Source organism: Tenebrio molitor, chromosome 4, assembly GCF_963966145.1.
Source record: "Tenebrio molitor chromosome 4, icTenMoli1.1, whole genome shotgun sequence".
NCBI lineage: Eukaryota > Metazoa > Arthropoda > Insecta > Coleoptera > Tenebrionidae > Tenebrio > Tenebrio molitor.
Window position 1 is genome coordinate 7,849,824 of NC_091049.1, and position 14,028 is coordinate 7,863,851.

The window sequence follows — 14,028 nt, forward strand, 5'->3', positions numbered from 1 at the left end:
TAACGCAAATGTTGAAATTACCCCCCGCCAACTTTTGGCACTGTACACCGCGCTCAATAATGTCAGGGCTGATTTGTTCCATTTCAGGGCGAATTCTCTGTCATAAATCTTCTAAATTGTTTGGTCTATTAAAGTAAACCCTCGATTTTAAAAAACCACATAGAAAAAAAAATAAGTACATTAAAAATTAAATTAAATTTTTGAAATAAAATTTGTTATTTTCTCAAAAAAATTGTTATGTAAGGTACCAATTTTTTTCAGTCATCGTTTAGGTAGTAGGAAAGTCTATCAGAAAGGGAAGAAAAAAGTGGGGGTTGTCATTTAAAAAAATTAGTGATGACGTCATAGCTCAAAAATGGATGACGTCATGAACAACTGAAGTAACTTAAAATAAACATTATTAAAAACAAAAATTGACTGTTTTAGCGTTTTTGGCAAATATCATCGGTTTTGAAATTACTGGATTTATTCCATAAGTAATTTCCACACTATATAGATAATGCCCTGTACATATTATGTAAAAATTTTTTTTATAATTAACACTCCTAATATTTATTTTAATTTATGTATACATATACCTATCATTATTTACATTAAAAAAACTATTCGAGAAATTCATGTAGTAGAATATCATCATCTGTGTTATCCTCTTCAACAGTTGTTGCCGATTGGTATGACTGATTCGTACCAATGATTTTTAACATTTCTGTCGAAAACTCATAGGTGCTGCACGTTTCATTTGTCCTACGTAAGCCCGATTTCTTATTTTGTTTTTAACTAATGTCATCTGGCTAGAAGGCGCTCTACCTCGGCATTTGAATGGGGAACCACCAATAATTTTGTTGCTAAATCGGCAACTTCTCTATATGGATTCATGCCACTTGCATCGCAATATGACAAAACTTCTATCCAAAAATCGTAGGTGTTAGCTTTGGCGCTCCAATTTACAATGTTAATGTTATTCCATTGGTCAACAAATTTGTCAATCTCACTTGGAGAACATCCCATCAATTCGGCTAGTTGCACAATCGATGCCTTCCGGCTAATTCCACAATCGATGCCTTCATGGGATTTAAACAGTTTTCAAGTGAAAACATGCTCATTTTTTGCAATATGGAAAAATTATCTGGTAATCTGCCTCTAATTTCTTTAAACAGTTTGACTGTGAAATTGATACATCTGCTGCGTATATTTTGCTTTTTAGCGTGGTTTAATTTACAATCTTGCAATTTTTTATTTAATTCGTAGCTGAGAAATGGTTGTGGATCCAAGTAACTATCGATGTTATCAGCAAATATGTCAACTCCAGCAGTGAGATTTACTATCCGGCTCGACAAAGACCGAATTAAATGCACGAAATCTTCTATTAGTTTAGTTGGATCCACATTCTCGCCTTCAAAACTCTTCATAACTTTTTGAACACTTTTTAAATAAATAAAATAACAGTAATTAGTGTGATCATTTAACATATTATAAATCATTTCAGCAGAATAGCAGTTTTTTCTTGGCAATTCAAAATGTAATTTTAATTCATCCCATTATTGCAATAATTTGGAAATAGCCGATTCAATGGATATCCACCTTGTTTCTGCATTTTTAGGAAATGTTAATGGCTTTTCATCATCGTTCAATAATTGGTATATTTGTGAATATTCCAGTTGTCGTTTGGTTGAACAACTAAACCATGAATATACAGGGTGTCTCAGCTAAGACTTTCGAGTCTAATAACTCAGTTATTTTCCAGCGGATTTTTGTGAAATTTAAAATGCAGATATTTTAGACGGTGAAGAATGAAATCCCATTAATGAAATAGCCCAAAACCCACGTCTTAAAAACGTAATTTTTACATGCTTTTTTTAAATGTTGAATCAATAAAGATTTACATAAAAAATTGATCGTCAATAAAAATGCTGTAGGGAAAAACTCGTCCTTGAAAGACGTCTGGTATGCAAGAAAAAAGCAAAAAACCGTGTTAAACGTGGCTGCAAATGCAAAAACGTAGACGTGTATGAAACAAACGCGCAATTTTGCAGAATTTTGGTCATCCCTTTTCGCAGAAGCGCAGGTGACATATTTGACGTTTATCTTGCTAACCTTACAAACACTTACAAAGTTAAAGACAACATTTGGACGTAATTTATTATACTGGATGCTTTAATTCTTCCATAAAGCACTAAAACACGATTGGGATATTTTAGCAAGGTAATTTAGTTCACGCACGCTTCCTGTGTCTTCAAATAAATTGACGACTCTCTTAACCTTACATTCTGTAAAGCCTACATTTGGATAGTGTTCCACTGGAAAACGGACTGTGTCATTGAAGTTCTTAGGTACGATACTCTCCATAGGCAAAATTTTTTTCCTATTTTTTAATGTTTAACAATCTAATAATAATCGCGCATAATTTTCGATAAGGGAAACATGTGTTAAAATTATATTTTTTAACTTGAGGTAATTTTATTATTACTAATTGAACCTTCACGGTCTAAAATATCTGCATTTTAAATTTCATAAAAATCCATTGGCAAATAACCAAGATATTAGGCTCGAAAGTCTTAGCTGAGACACTGTATAAATTAGAGTTTGTAAAGTTGCTATAAATGTAGCTGAAAACGACTCCAAATAGCTAGGAATTCGAGTTGTCGTATTTTAGGTAAAATTATAATTTCCTCATCAAAATTGCCAGATTTAGCTACAATGTAGCTAATGTGGCAACACAAAAAATTTGAGGATCAAAAAAATATATTTAATTCAATGGCAACATCGAATTCAATATTTCGTGCAATTGTCACTGTCAATGTCACTGCCAATTTAAAATTATGAATGTCAATATTTAGCAGCGAATAAGTACCTACTAATGTGGCCAAAAAATTTCGTCCACTCATTTCCTGTCATTTCATAAAAATTGCGTGTAGTTTAACCTTTATTGTCATTATAATTGACGTTTGCAAATTAAAATTTGAAATTTAATTTAATTTTAAGAATATAGACACAATTTAATTGACATATGTTAACATGTGAAGTGAGGTTATTCGTTCCTAAAGGCTGCTTTACAGCATACGTGTGTGGGTGTGTGGAATGACAGTTGTGGATGAAATTTTTTGCCGGAGTTGTAAGAGTGCAGGATCATTAGCTTGCAACAGATCCTAATCGGTTACAACCAATATTTTTTCAAAGCATAGTTACGTAAAAGAAAAACAATGTTACCAGCAATTCTATTTCATTTTTTATTGTAGTTCCATCTTTTGGGCAAATGTGGAAAAGTGAATCCAATTTTCCTGATTTATAAATATCCCTAAAGATACTTATCATTGATGAAGAACTGCAATAACAAATTGGAGCTTCCGAGCACGTGGAAAATCAACAGTCCGAACTCCTCGATGATCTTCGTGCGTCTTCGCTTTGTCTCCTAGTTCCTTTTATTTTATTGTTTCGCCGGCGTATACAACTTTCAGCACTGATATACGATATACTCGTAGTTTTTCCAGCGAGAGATTGGTTGACATCAGGCCCTGGACATTCTTATGGGAAAATTTAAACGCTGGTCAGGTGACAAAATGTTTTGGAGATACGTTCGCAGAGGTCGCTACAAACCTCACGTACGTAAGGTACTAGATCAACACACTACGTATAGAGGTACCGCCATTCCATTCCTCGCGAGAGTGGATTGTAAGATAAAGATATCAAATGCAAATTTCACAAGTGAAATAAGGAAGACAATAGTTTTGGGGATTTTTTAAATTAAATAATGGCATTACTACAATGTCAAAAATATGTTAGGTTATGTCGCCCATTATTAATCAAAATTTTTTAACTGAAATGTTTTACTGGTTGCAGATATCTTTTTAATTAAAATTTACAAAAACACTACTAATAAAACCCAAACAAGTTACCAAATTTTTAATCGTTTAAAAATACAATATCAAAATATATTTTGAACTGCTCTTCTCATTCCCATATTTTTACTGTCACATTTTGCGGATCTTTCAGGTTTCAATCGCTGAAAATCTTCAGTCCAAAAGAAGTCATCTTTACTAAAATGTTTCTGCAAATTAAAATAATATTAAGTATACGAGTACTATAGCCACATAACGGGTGTTTTTTTAAATTTGGCGTCGAAGTAGGCGTTGAACGGTCGATTGTGAACGCACTACACAGGTTACGGATCACGGATCAGCTGTTTAAATCCTACGCTTTACACGAGTGGTGCGATCTCAATCGACTCTCCAACGCCTACTTCGACGCCAAATTTAAAAAAACACCCTTTACTTATATCACCTAATATAAGAAAAACCATGGCCAACTGTATCAAAACGCTAGGCGCTTATTATGGCCGTCCCACTTGGTTTGAAAAAGTGTTCCCGTCGAGTAGGCCCTGGAGCGTACGTACAGTGGCGCCCCCTAAATTAACATTAGGAACTGATTTGAAAACAAAATTCGTCACAATGACAGTATTGACAGTAGCTGCGTTCGTTTATATCATTTTTATGATAATTTACGTCAAAATCGTTCGGTTATTGTAAAATGAGCAAATTGATGTAAATCAAAATCGTTCGGATATTAGACGTCAGAGTCATTAGAGGAAGTTCGATTTGCTAGGATGTTGAGATTTTGGCGCCTGTCACAACAGTAGGGTTATTATCTGGTTATGTTTATGTGGTATGTGGAACAAGAGAGAAAAACAAGGGCATTTGCACAAGGTTTGAGAGGTGGAAAACGATGTAGGAGGACGCCCTAAAGGTATCTGGCCAGAAAAAACGCGAAAATTCGACCGGGAGCTAAAGTGAACAATTATCTACCCTATTTTCGTTCGTTTATTTCTGATTGATCTCCAATCAGCTGTTCAAGTCTATTAAATTTGTGCTTGCATCTCCGAGGTAGTATCCGAACGCACCTAGTACCTAATCAAAACTTAGAAATAGTGGAAAAAAAGGTCAATATGATTTTTTAACGTTCCGCTGCAAATTTTTTTTAATTAAGCTACATTTGATGCATGATTGTCAGTAACAAGCAAAAGAACAATGAAACCATAATCTGTGAAAATTGTGCCGTTGTTAATGTTGAATGGAAAAAGTACCCTGCAGCAAGTGTGTATCTAGTTGATAACCCGTGGATAACATAGCAGAGCATTTTGTTGGCTGTGCGAGGTCTTTCACCAATGGTTTTAGATTTGGTATTATCCAAACCATATACAGTATATATCGTTTATAACGATGTGGAAGGGACCGGTGGAATTCGGTCGTTATAACCGTAGGTCGCTATTTCCAAACACCATTTTAATACTGAAAAATCTTTTTATTTTCATAGAAAAGTGTACATTTAAAGGTAAATAAACGTGTCGATACATTTTTAAAGCTTTTATTACAAATTTAGGATCTCATCCTGTGTGTTCCTCCCATATGCATTTTCCTTTAAACTGAATGTTTCTTTTTGGTAAACGACTGTTGGCTCCTGGTAACTTATCTGCTAGCTGAGTCGGCGAATCTTTATATTTATTAAGTCCATTTGGGTTATCCTCTGCAACCATGAAAATTTTGTTCCATTCTAGGAAATTTAGGTACCATTGTCTTGTTGAATTTTTTTCATAGGTGATAATCTTTTTGATGTGCTCACTTATTCTAATGCTGACACGGGTCACATTATCCAACAACACAATGTATTCAGAAAAATACTAAATTCGAATTAAAACAATTTAAGGTTATGTCTGATATTTTGAAGCAATTGAAGTTTCTTTTTTTATGGTTTTTAAGCTATTGACACAACACCTTACCTATTATATGTTTCTTATTTTACACTTTTACTATTTTTATTATTTTGTTACTGCATGCAATTAACACTTGCAGTTATTTATAAATATTTAACATGGACATAACCAAGAATAGGACATAACCAATTACAGAAAAAAGAGACGTTTCTGTCATCCGTTGTCTTTTAATTCAAATAATCGTCACTTGAAGTCTCTACTGTACGTACGATTTTTTTAAATGTCAAGAACAATTTTTCTTACGGAGAAATCATCGAGTGGGACGGCCATAATAAGCGCTTAGCGTTTTGATACAGTTGGCCATGGAAAAACTAAATCTTTACTTTATTATGTATGTAGATACTTACACAGCAGATTTGTAGTTCACGGTTGGAGCACGAACTCACAGACAGTCTAAATTATTTTAGCCACTGTTCCCTCCGTACTCTGTTTTTGACTCCTAATATGAAATTGCTTGTTACTGTATATAAGTATATGTAACGGGTGTCTTACCGTTTGAAACATAAAAGAATTTAAATCCATTTTTTTTAGAACTTGAACAGCCGCTAACACTAGCTAACGCAACACTTGTTACTGACCATGTTAAAGTATTAAAATAAACGCAAGTAACTGAACCAAGTTAAAAGATGTAACGAGAACAAAGAAATAAATGAACTAGGATTATTAAATATGCAGCAGAATAATGACACTAGTTTTTGTCAAATTACGTCAAATCATTTTTAGATGGTGTTTTTTTTATCCCCAGTTTGAGTGGATTGTGCGACAAGGACAGGCATAAAAAATCACTGATGGCGGTACCTTTATACGTACTGTGTTGATCTAGTTACCTTACACGTACGTAAAGTCACGTACGGTTAACATGTGGCATACTTTTGTAGCCATGTCTTTCTCTAATTTGCCGTATTTCACAGCATCGCAACAACACGAACGTTTCAAACACACTTTTTTTTAAATTGGTAATTGTTTCTTAGTTTTTATTTAGTATATTTTAGTTTAGTGTTATATAGTTTGATTTATGTGTAGTTTGTAGTTTAAATGTTTAGTGTTCGTTTTCAAATTGGTTTTCAACACATACGAGTATCGAGTTTCAAGTATTACATTTACAAACATTATTGTCGGTTGGCTTGAGAAGATTTGAGAAGTTATCCTTCCCTTGACAGCTATCTTAAAAATTATTATATCGTAAACGGTAGGTGGTTACTGCATTTAGTCTAGTTTTAGATAGGTATATTGTATATTACTTGTTATGTATGTAGATAGGTACCTATGATACACCTGTTTGGTTCATTATGAATGGTAGGCGGTATGTAATTTATATTGTTAGTTGTTATCTTTATGTATGAAAATATTAATACAAACGAACTATTTCACATTTCTGGTGGAATTGGAATATTAATTCTAACAGTATTATGCAACCCACCATGCATTTAGTATGGAGATACATTCTCAGATGGCGCTCACCGACGTCTACGATTTTAGCATAGGCTTGTACCTTCTTGTCTTGGTATATTCTTTGGTTGACATTAAATCACTAAATTCTACACAGAGAAAGTAATAGGTACGGTCGGTGGACAAATAAAACTGGGACACTTAAAATGTAATCTATGTAAATCTGTAATAACCCTGTAATATCGGGCGTTCAAATGAAATCCTGAGCTGAGTAGGCGTTGGAAAAATTAAACCGTTTAGAACAGTGTAAAGTTTGAATTTCCCGCCGTTTGACACGAATGACATTTGTTTATGTTTAATCGGGACATAATTGAACATGTTTGTTTTCAGCAAAGGGTGCCCTTAGATATTTGGTTCGAGAATAGGAATCGTTACGTTATTCAATTTTTAACGTAAAACATTGCAAAGAAAGAAAAAAAGTAAAATTTTTTGGCTCTAAATTTTAGGTTAGCTGTCAACATGCTCCAATTAATCTACGCTTTAAGAAAGCACAACAATTGACGGTTTCCAACGCCTTCCCAGCCCAGAATTTCATTTGAACGCGCGATAGTAACGGGTGTTTTTTAAAATTAGGCGTCGAAGTAGGCGTTGAACTGTCGATTGTGAACGCACTATACAGGTTACGGATCACGGATCAGCTGTTTAAATCTTACGCTTTTACACGAGTGGTGCGATCTCAATCGACTCTCCAACGCCTACTTCGACGCCAAATTAAAAAAAAAAAACACCCTTTATATTATATCATTAAGAGTAGAAGTGTCTCTTTTTGTGGTGACCCCAGAGATTGAAGACCGAAACGCAATTGAGGTCGTCAACTGGGCGAAGCACAAAAAGAGCTTCTACTCTGAATGATATATACTTTTTTATCTTTAAGCGAATCACAAAAAAAAAATCGAACATGAACTCACTTATTTATTTTTCTTTTCCTGCAGTTACAATCTTCAATTTTTAAGGCACTAGTAATTTCTACTTCCCTTGTTATTGGTACTTGAACTTTCGATAATATTAGTAAAGTCTACAATGCTGTCCAATCTATCCGATGTACTTTCTACAAATTTGCACGTTAAACTTTCCCAAAATGGAGAATGATCGCGATTTGTAATTTTCAGTATCCTGAACTTTTACTACGATAGCAGAGCCCAAATCTTCGATATCTCTCTTTGTCAAATTGATGAATTTATCGCATCAAACGCGCCGGGTAGCATAACCTACAATAATACTTTATAATTCTTCCTCTAAGGAACTCAGAAATGTTACCTTTTTAGCCAGATACTTTTCATCATGATTCATGAGCATTATTATCAATGACGTTATATCTAACTAGACGCGCCGTAGAGTGAGAGGCATTGACTTCTACATAGAAGTGAGACAGCGAATAAAAGTCAGCTGACTGTTGGCAAAACATTCTGCACTTCTGCAGTAACTGCGTGTTCCTTATTCTTATCGAGGTGTAATAAGCATTGTAATCGCTTTAACAGTAAAACACCCATCTTTTAGAAATAATACAGATGCAACAGTAAACTTTTGCCGCACAATAGATAAATTATTCGGGCGTCGGGGCGGATTCACCAACGCTAGTTAAAGTTAAATGTAGATTTAAATGCTTCGTTCCTTTAGTTACCTATTGTTATAACAATGTTTTCGTATATTTTAACCCACAGTTAACTTTAACTGGCGTTGGTGAATCCGGCCCTACCTAGGTACTATTGCGGCCAAAAAATTTCGTCCGTCACTTTCAAGGCCCTGACATGAAGTGTAAACTACCCTTAAGCACCAATAACCTCGTTTTGTTATCGTTATTGTCATTTTGACAATCTGTCATTCAGTCCATCAGTTCAAATTTTGTGAATACAAAGGACAAGTTCCACTCTTACACAATTACCACACGACCGCTAGTCGCTAGTGGCACTAGAGACTAGAGGCAGACTTGCGGTAATTTTTGGATTAAAGTACCAAACAGAGAACCGTGGAAATTACACGACTATGCCGTAGTTTTTAAAAAATCAAACAAAAAACATTAAGGCAAAGACAAGGAAATGAAACATTTATTTTTGTTTAAGTACTTAGCTAAATCAAAAGATAAAATGAATGAAGTTTAAAATCAATACTTGGTCATTGCTCCATTGGCGTCAATAACTCGTCTTACACGACGCGAGATGGAGAGGCATAAATCTCTGTGATAATTCCTATGTAATGATTGCCATGCATTAGTAATCGCAGTTAAAAGTTCTGCCCTATTCCGAATTACTTGTCGTTGTTGCAAATTACGAACCAAAAATCTGCACTGCGACTTGGCCAATCAAGAACGTTTATGCTACCATTCTGCTACCCTATGTGCTGAATGCATTGAACAATTGTCTTGTTGAAATATGAAGTTAAAATTCGGAAAAATTCTTGAAACTAAAGGCATCATCACGTCTTCAAGAACTCTAACATAAACATCACTGTTGAGCTGATCTTCTAGAGACAACATTAGCCCAGGTCTATCTACTAAAATCCATGCCCATATGTTTGCCGAAAATCGACCGCTCCTTTCCGTTGTATTTGCTTGTATTTACCCCTTCAACAGCCGTCATAAAAGGGCTATTGCGTAATCTATGGAGAAGCATATTATCTTCTTCTGCAGTAAATATGCTAGGCCTCCCTGAGCCTTGGCGTCTTTCAATAGTTCCATTCCATTTTGTCTCCATTTCTGAAGAATGGACGAAATTGTACTTTTAGGTATACGAAGGTCCATCGAAATCTGAGCTTGGGACATTCCTCTTTGTGCAAGAGTTACTATTTTGATTTTATTAAAATTTGATACCGATGGCATTTTGCTTGACTTTCAAAAGTGACAAGTAAAAACATCAATCATAATGACAATAAGGAATGGACTACACCGATTTTTTTGAAATGACGGAAAAATGACGGCCGAAATTTTTTGGCCGCCATAGTACATAATAGGTACCTACGCGAAATTCACTCAGTACGAATCCTTTCAAAAAATCTCTTTCAGAGGTGAATATTTCTTCTACAAATTATTAAGGCATTCTTTGCCGAAGTTGAAAACTGCATCATAAATTTGAAAAATCTGTCGGGTGGAAAAATGATTTTTAGTAAGAGAAAAACTGGCTTTATTGGACTAATAATAATTAACATACTTTCAGTAGAATTCATTATTGAAAGGTAGGTACTCGTATAATCGAAAAAAAATATATTTTTTTTGTATTTATTAACGTACAAATTAAGTGAAGATCATATTGAAACCTTTTTTTGCGCAATTAGGTCAAAAGGACTTCAGAATACGCTGACTATACTGACGATGTTATTACCTACATTTGTGGCTACATAGCAAGAAAATTAAAAAATTAAAACGCTACAAGCATTCGGGGCACTTTTCCAGATTCTGCATTATTATCGGAGATTTTTGTATTGTAAAACAAAAATGTTATGTATGTACTTATTAAGTTGATTAATTATATTTACTAATCTGAAAAATAAAATTAATTGTGCAGAATGTTCTCAACTAGTAAACCAAAATTCAATTTCCAGACTAATAAGTCGAAAAGATCGGGGAGGTTTAATTAAACTGTTTGTCTCTGTTGTAGAAATATGCTTTCCTGAATTAAATGTTCATATTTTAGACCAAGATCAGTTCAATAATAATTTATTACACTTATTGAATTTAATGTTAAAGTAAATATTATTTTACTATCAGAATACATCATAAGAATATGCAAACCAATGAGGTTAAAAAACGTATCAGACATCACTATTCAAAGTCAATTTTGTTTCAGCATCAGCAAAATGTATATTATAATTATATTCTTAAATGTTTGTTATTTTACTCTAAAAAATAAACGTTTCTGCCACTAAGAAGTATTAATAATTTATTAATCCTTTCATAATGTACTAATAAACTTGATTCAATTTCAATAGTAGTTGTTTTATTACAAATTAGTAAGAATTCTTATTAATTTCCCCATAAGAGCCAATGTATAAGTTCAGAAAGTTGCCAACAGTCACGTGGTACCAGTCAGCCTCTCTTTGTTAAACCTGTTATTCATTCATATGCTCCTTCTCACTCTTATGGTTGAAATCACTTCATCGCATTGCCCGACCCAGCTACGGCGCATCTAGAGTAAATTGTAAGATCATTGATTATTATAGATACACAATTTAATCATACACTTTTCGGGACTTTGGTGGGACTAGATCCTACATAGTTTGCCGCGATCTGCGTCAATTCTCATGGCGCGGAATCCGTATAGGCACCGGACGTCAGTTAACCGCTAAATATAACAAAAATTATCAAAACGTGAATAGCAAACGATTACAATTTACAGCTGTTTACTTTTTAACATTGTGCGGTTATCTTGCGTTATTTTTTAATTATGACTCCATGGCATCTGACATCTATATCCACGCCGTGGACACGCCCACAACGGGCCTACAAACGGCGGCTCGTGATAGACCATAGGGGAAGCGGTTAAATATTGGGCAATAATTTCGTTATTTCGCTTTTTTAGAGGATTTTCTTTAATAGGGATAATTTAATTATTACATATTTCGTGTACTTTTTTTTTTTTTTTTTAAGGCAGAATATAGCCTAAGGGAGTCCGTTTCGACTCAGGGACGCGAGGGTCGCGGGTTCGATTCCGACCCAGGGCGAAATTTAAAATAATTTAAAAAAAAAGACTATATTCTGTCTCGTGATTCGGAAGTCACGTTAAGCCATTGGTCCCGGTCTATTGAGTTGGTCACCATGCCCCTCATAGATTTGTAAACCAGTCCTAGACTGTGTAACAAATTTTTAAAAGTCAAAATGCGGAGGCGAGACGCCGGTAATTATGTTGATAAGCACTGCACTATTACTTGATAGTAATATCCGTAATAGTGTATGTACTCCGGCAAAATTGCCGTGCCGCCGGTGGGATAGTAGTATTGTAATTAATAAATAAATCCTGACAGATACTTCAAATGACCTTACATTTGACTCGGTCGAGCCACCTCTGAGACACTTCTACTTTGCTCAGAAAAAAAATGAAACTTTAACCGTCTCAAGGGAGACCGCTTGAAGATAAATTTTTTTAACCCCTTGCATTTAAAAAAACTTGAGAAAAATGTTGTTGAAAATTATTTTTTCTTAAATTATTTTCTTTATTAATGATTAATTTATTAACTAGTTATTAGCGAAGAGCACTGCTATTAGGTCAGTATCATTTGGACTTGAAGAAATTATTAATCAACAGGGAATGAAATAAAACAAACAGGATTTTTCTAAATTAATTTTTTGTTCGTGTTTGATTATTGTTGATGCAAAAAAGTGCACAAAAATCTACAAGTCTCATGACAATTATCAAGCGTTTAGTTACTTGCCTGACGCAGACAGTGGTGTTTCCATTTTTTTAGGAAAATCTTTACGTTAAAATCCAAATAAAATGCGTTTAAGTGAAAGGGAAAGAATAGAAATTCCAATGATGCTGGGCCACAGGGATCGCATTAGAATCCAACAAGAAGTTTGTAATCTTTTGCTGCACATTGGGATTTTTCACACGAATAATCTCATCACGACGAACATTTTCATGTTGACCAAAGACACGTGCGCCATATCCTTGTTCCAGGAAAAATAAGAAGAAAATATCTGGGTCACAGGGTTTACTTCCATTCAAAAGGTATAAAACTGAGGATGCAATAGATGACCTGCAATTATTGATCGAGTACTTTCATACTTACCTTAAGAGAAAAGTGTACTTATCTGTTCCATGAATTTGATGCACCTGCTGTGCATCCTGTGCTGGAAGGTAAAAGTAGAGATGAAGTGAAGAATATCAGCAATCACGTTACTTCCCAATGAGGAGGTTTTCGTTGCTTGTAGCAGCCTGAATGAAGAGAACATTTCGTCAACTTTAAGCGTCAACACTTCGGACAACACATCAACGAAAGACTTCCTTTCCATTGATACTGTACCATTATCATTAATTGCGAAAATAAATCGATTAAAATTTGTTACTGCGTCGCTAATGAGTAAAGTGTTGCTAACGAGTAAAGTGGCACTTTTCTTTATTGATTTCTACCTAGTAAAATGACTGTTTTCCATTGAGTACACAAAAAAATAATTAAATTCTACATTACAAAACTGCTGAAATTCTGCGAATGAGCCTGCCTTTTGGAACTGTTTTAAAAAAGTTATACACCTCAAGAGCCAAATCTTTACATTGCTTTGGCAAAACTTAGGGGGATTCACTTACACATAAACGCGAAGAATGACAAACACACTTTTGTACCCTCATACCAGGAAAATGAGCTTTCGATCAACTAACTACTGAATTTTTCCAAGCAAACAGTGTGTTAAACCTACTAAATTCCTAAAGGAATGTTTTCAAATTTGAGTGCATTCAGTACTATTATGCCTTTAGACAATATAAAAAAAAATACGTGTAGGTACAAACCTTTCACTTCTTCGAGCCAGGCACTAAAATTAGGATTAGATTTCTACTCCGTTCTAAATTTTTGCACGCTTCTACGGCCAATTTTGTATACTCTTATCCTCTCTTCCGTTTCGGAGAATGTGAAGAGTTTCTCCTCCTAAGGGGCCACTTGTACTTGCCATTTTAACTGGAACACACTGTTCACAAAATACAATACTATAAAAATAATGCAACCACCACCTGATGCAAAGCTTTTACAAATTCGAGCGAAACATTTTCTAGGGGAAGTCCGAGTCCGTAATTTTAAACAGACAATTCAAATAATTTACGGAAAACCACAGCCGAAAACATATTTACCGAGTTCTACCTTAATACTTTTTGCTATTGAACACGAGATGGCGC

At 34.5% G+C, this 14,028-nt stretch overlaps 1 long non-coding RNA gene across 1 annotated transcript; it reads right to left on the reverse strand.

The window, feature by feature from the left end:
• Window positions 1–3,885: 3,885 nt before the first annotated feature.
• Window positions 3,886–8,911, reverse strand: LOC138128802 (uncharacterized). Its single transcript, XR_011158919.1, has 2 exons — window positions 8,471–8,911; window positions 3,886–8,421 (listed from the first exon to the last, which is right to left on the reverse strand). It is a non-coding gene; the product is annotated as an uncharacterized lncRNA (long non-coding RNA).
• Window positions 8,912–14,028: the final 5,117 nt, after the last annotated feature.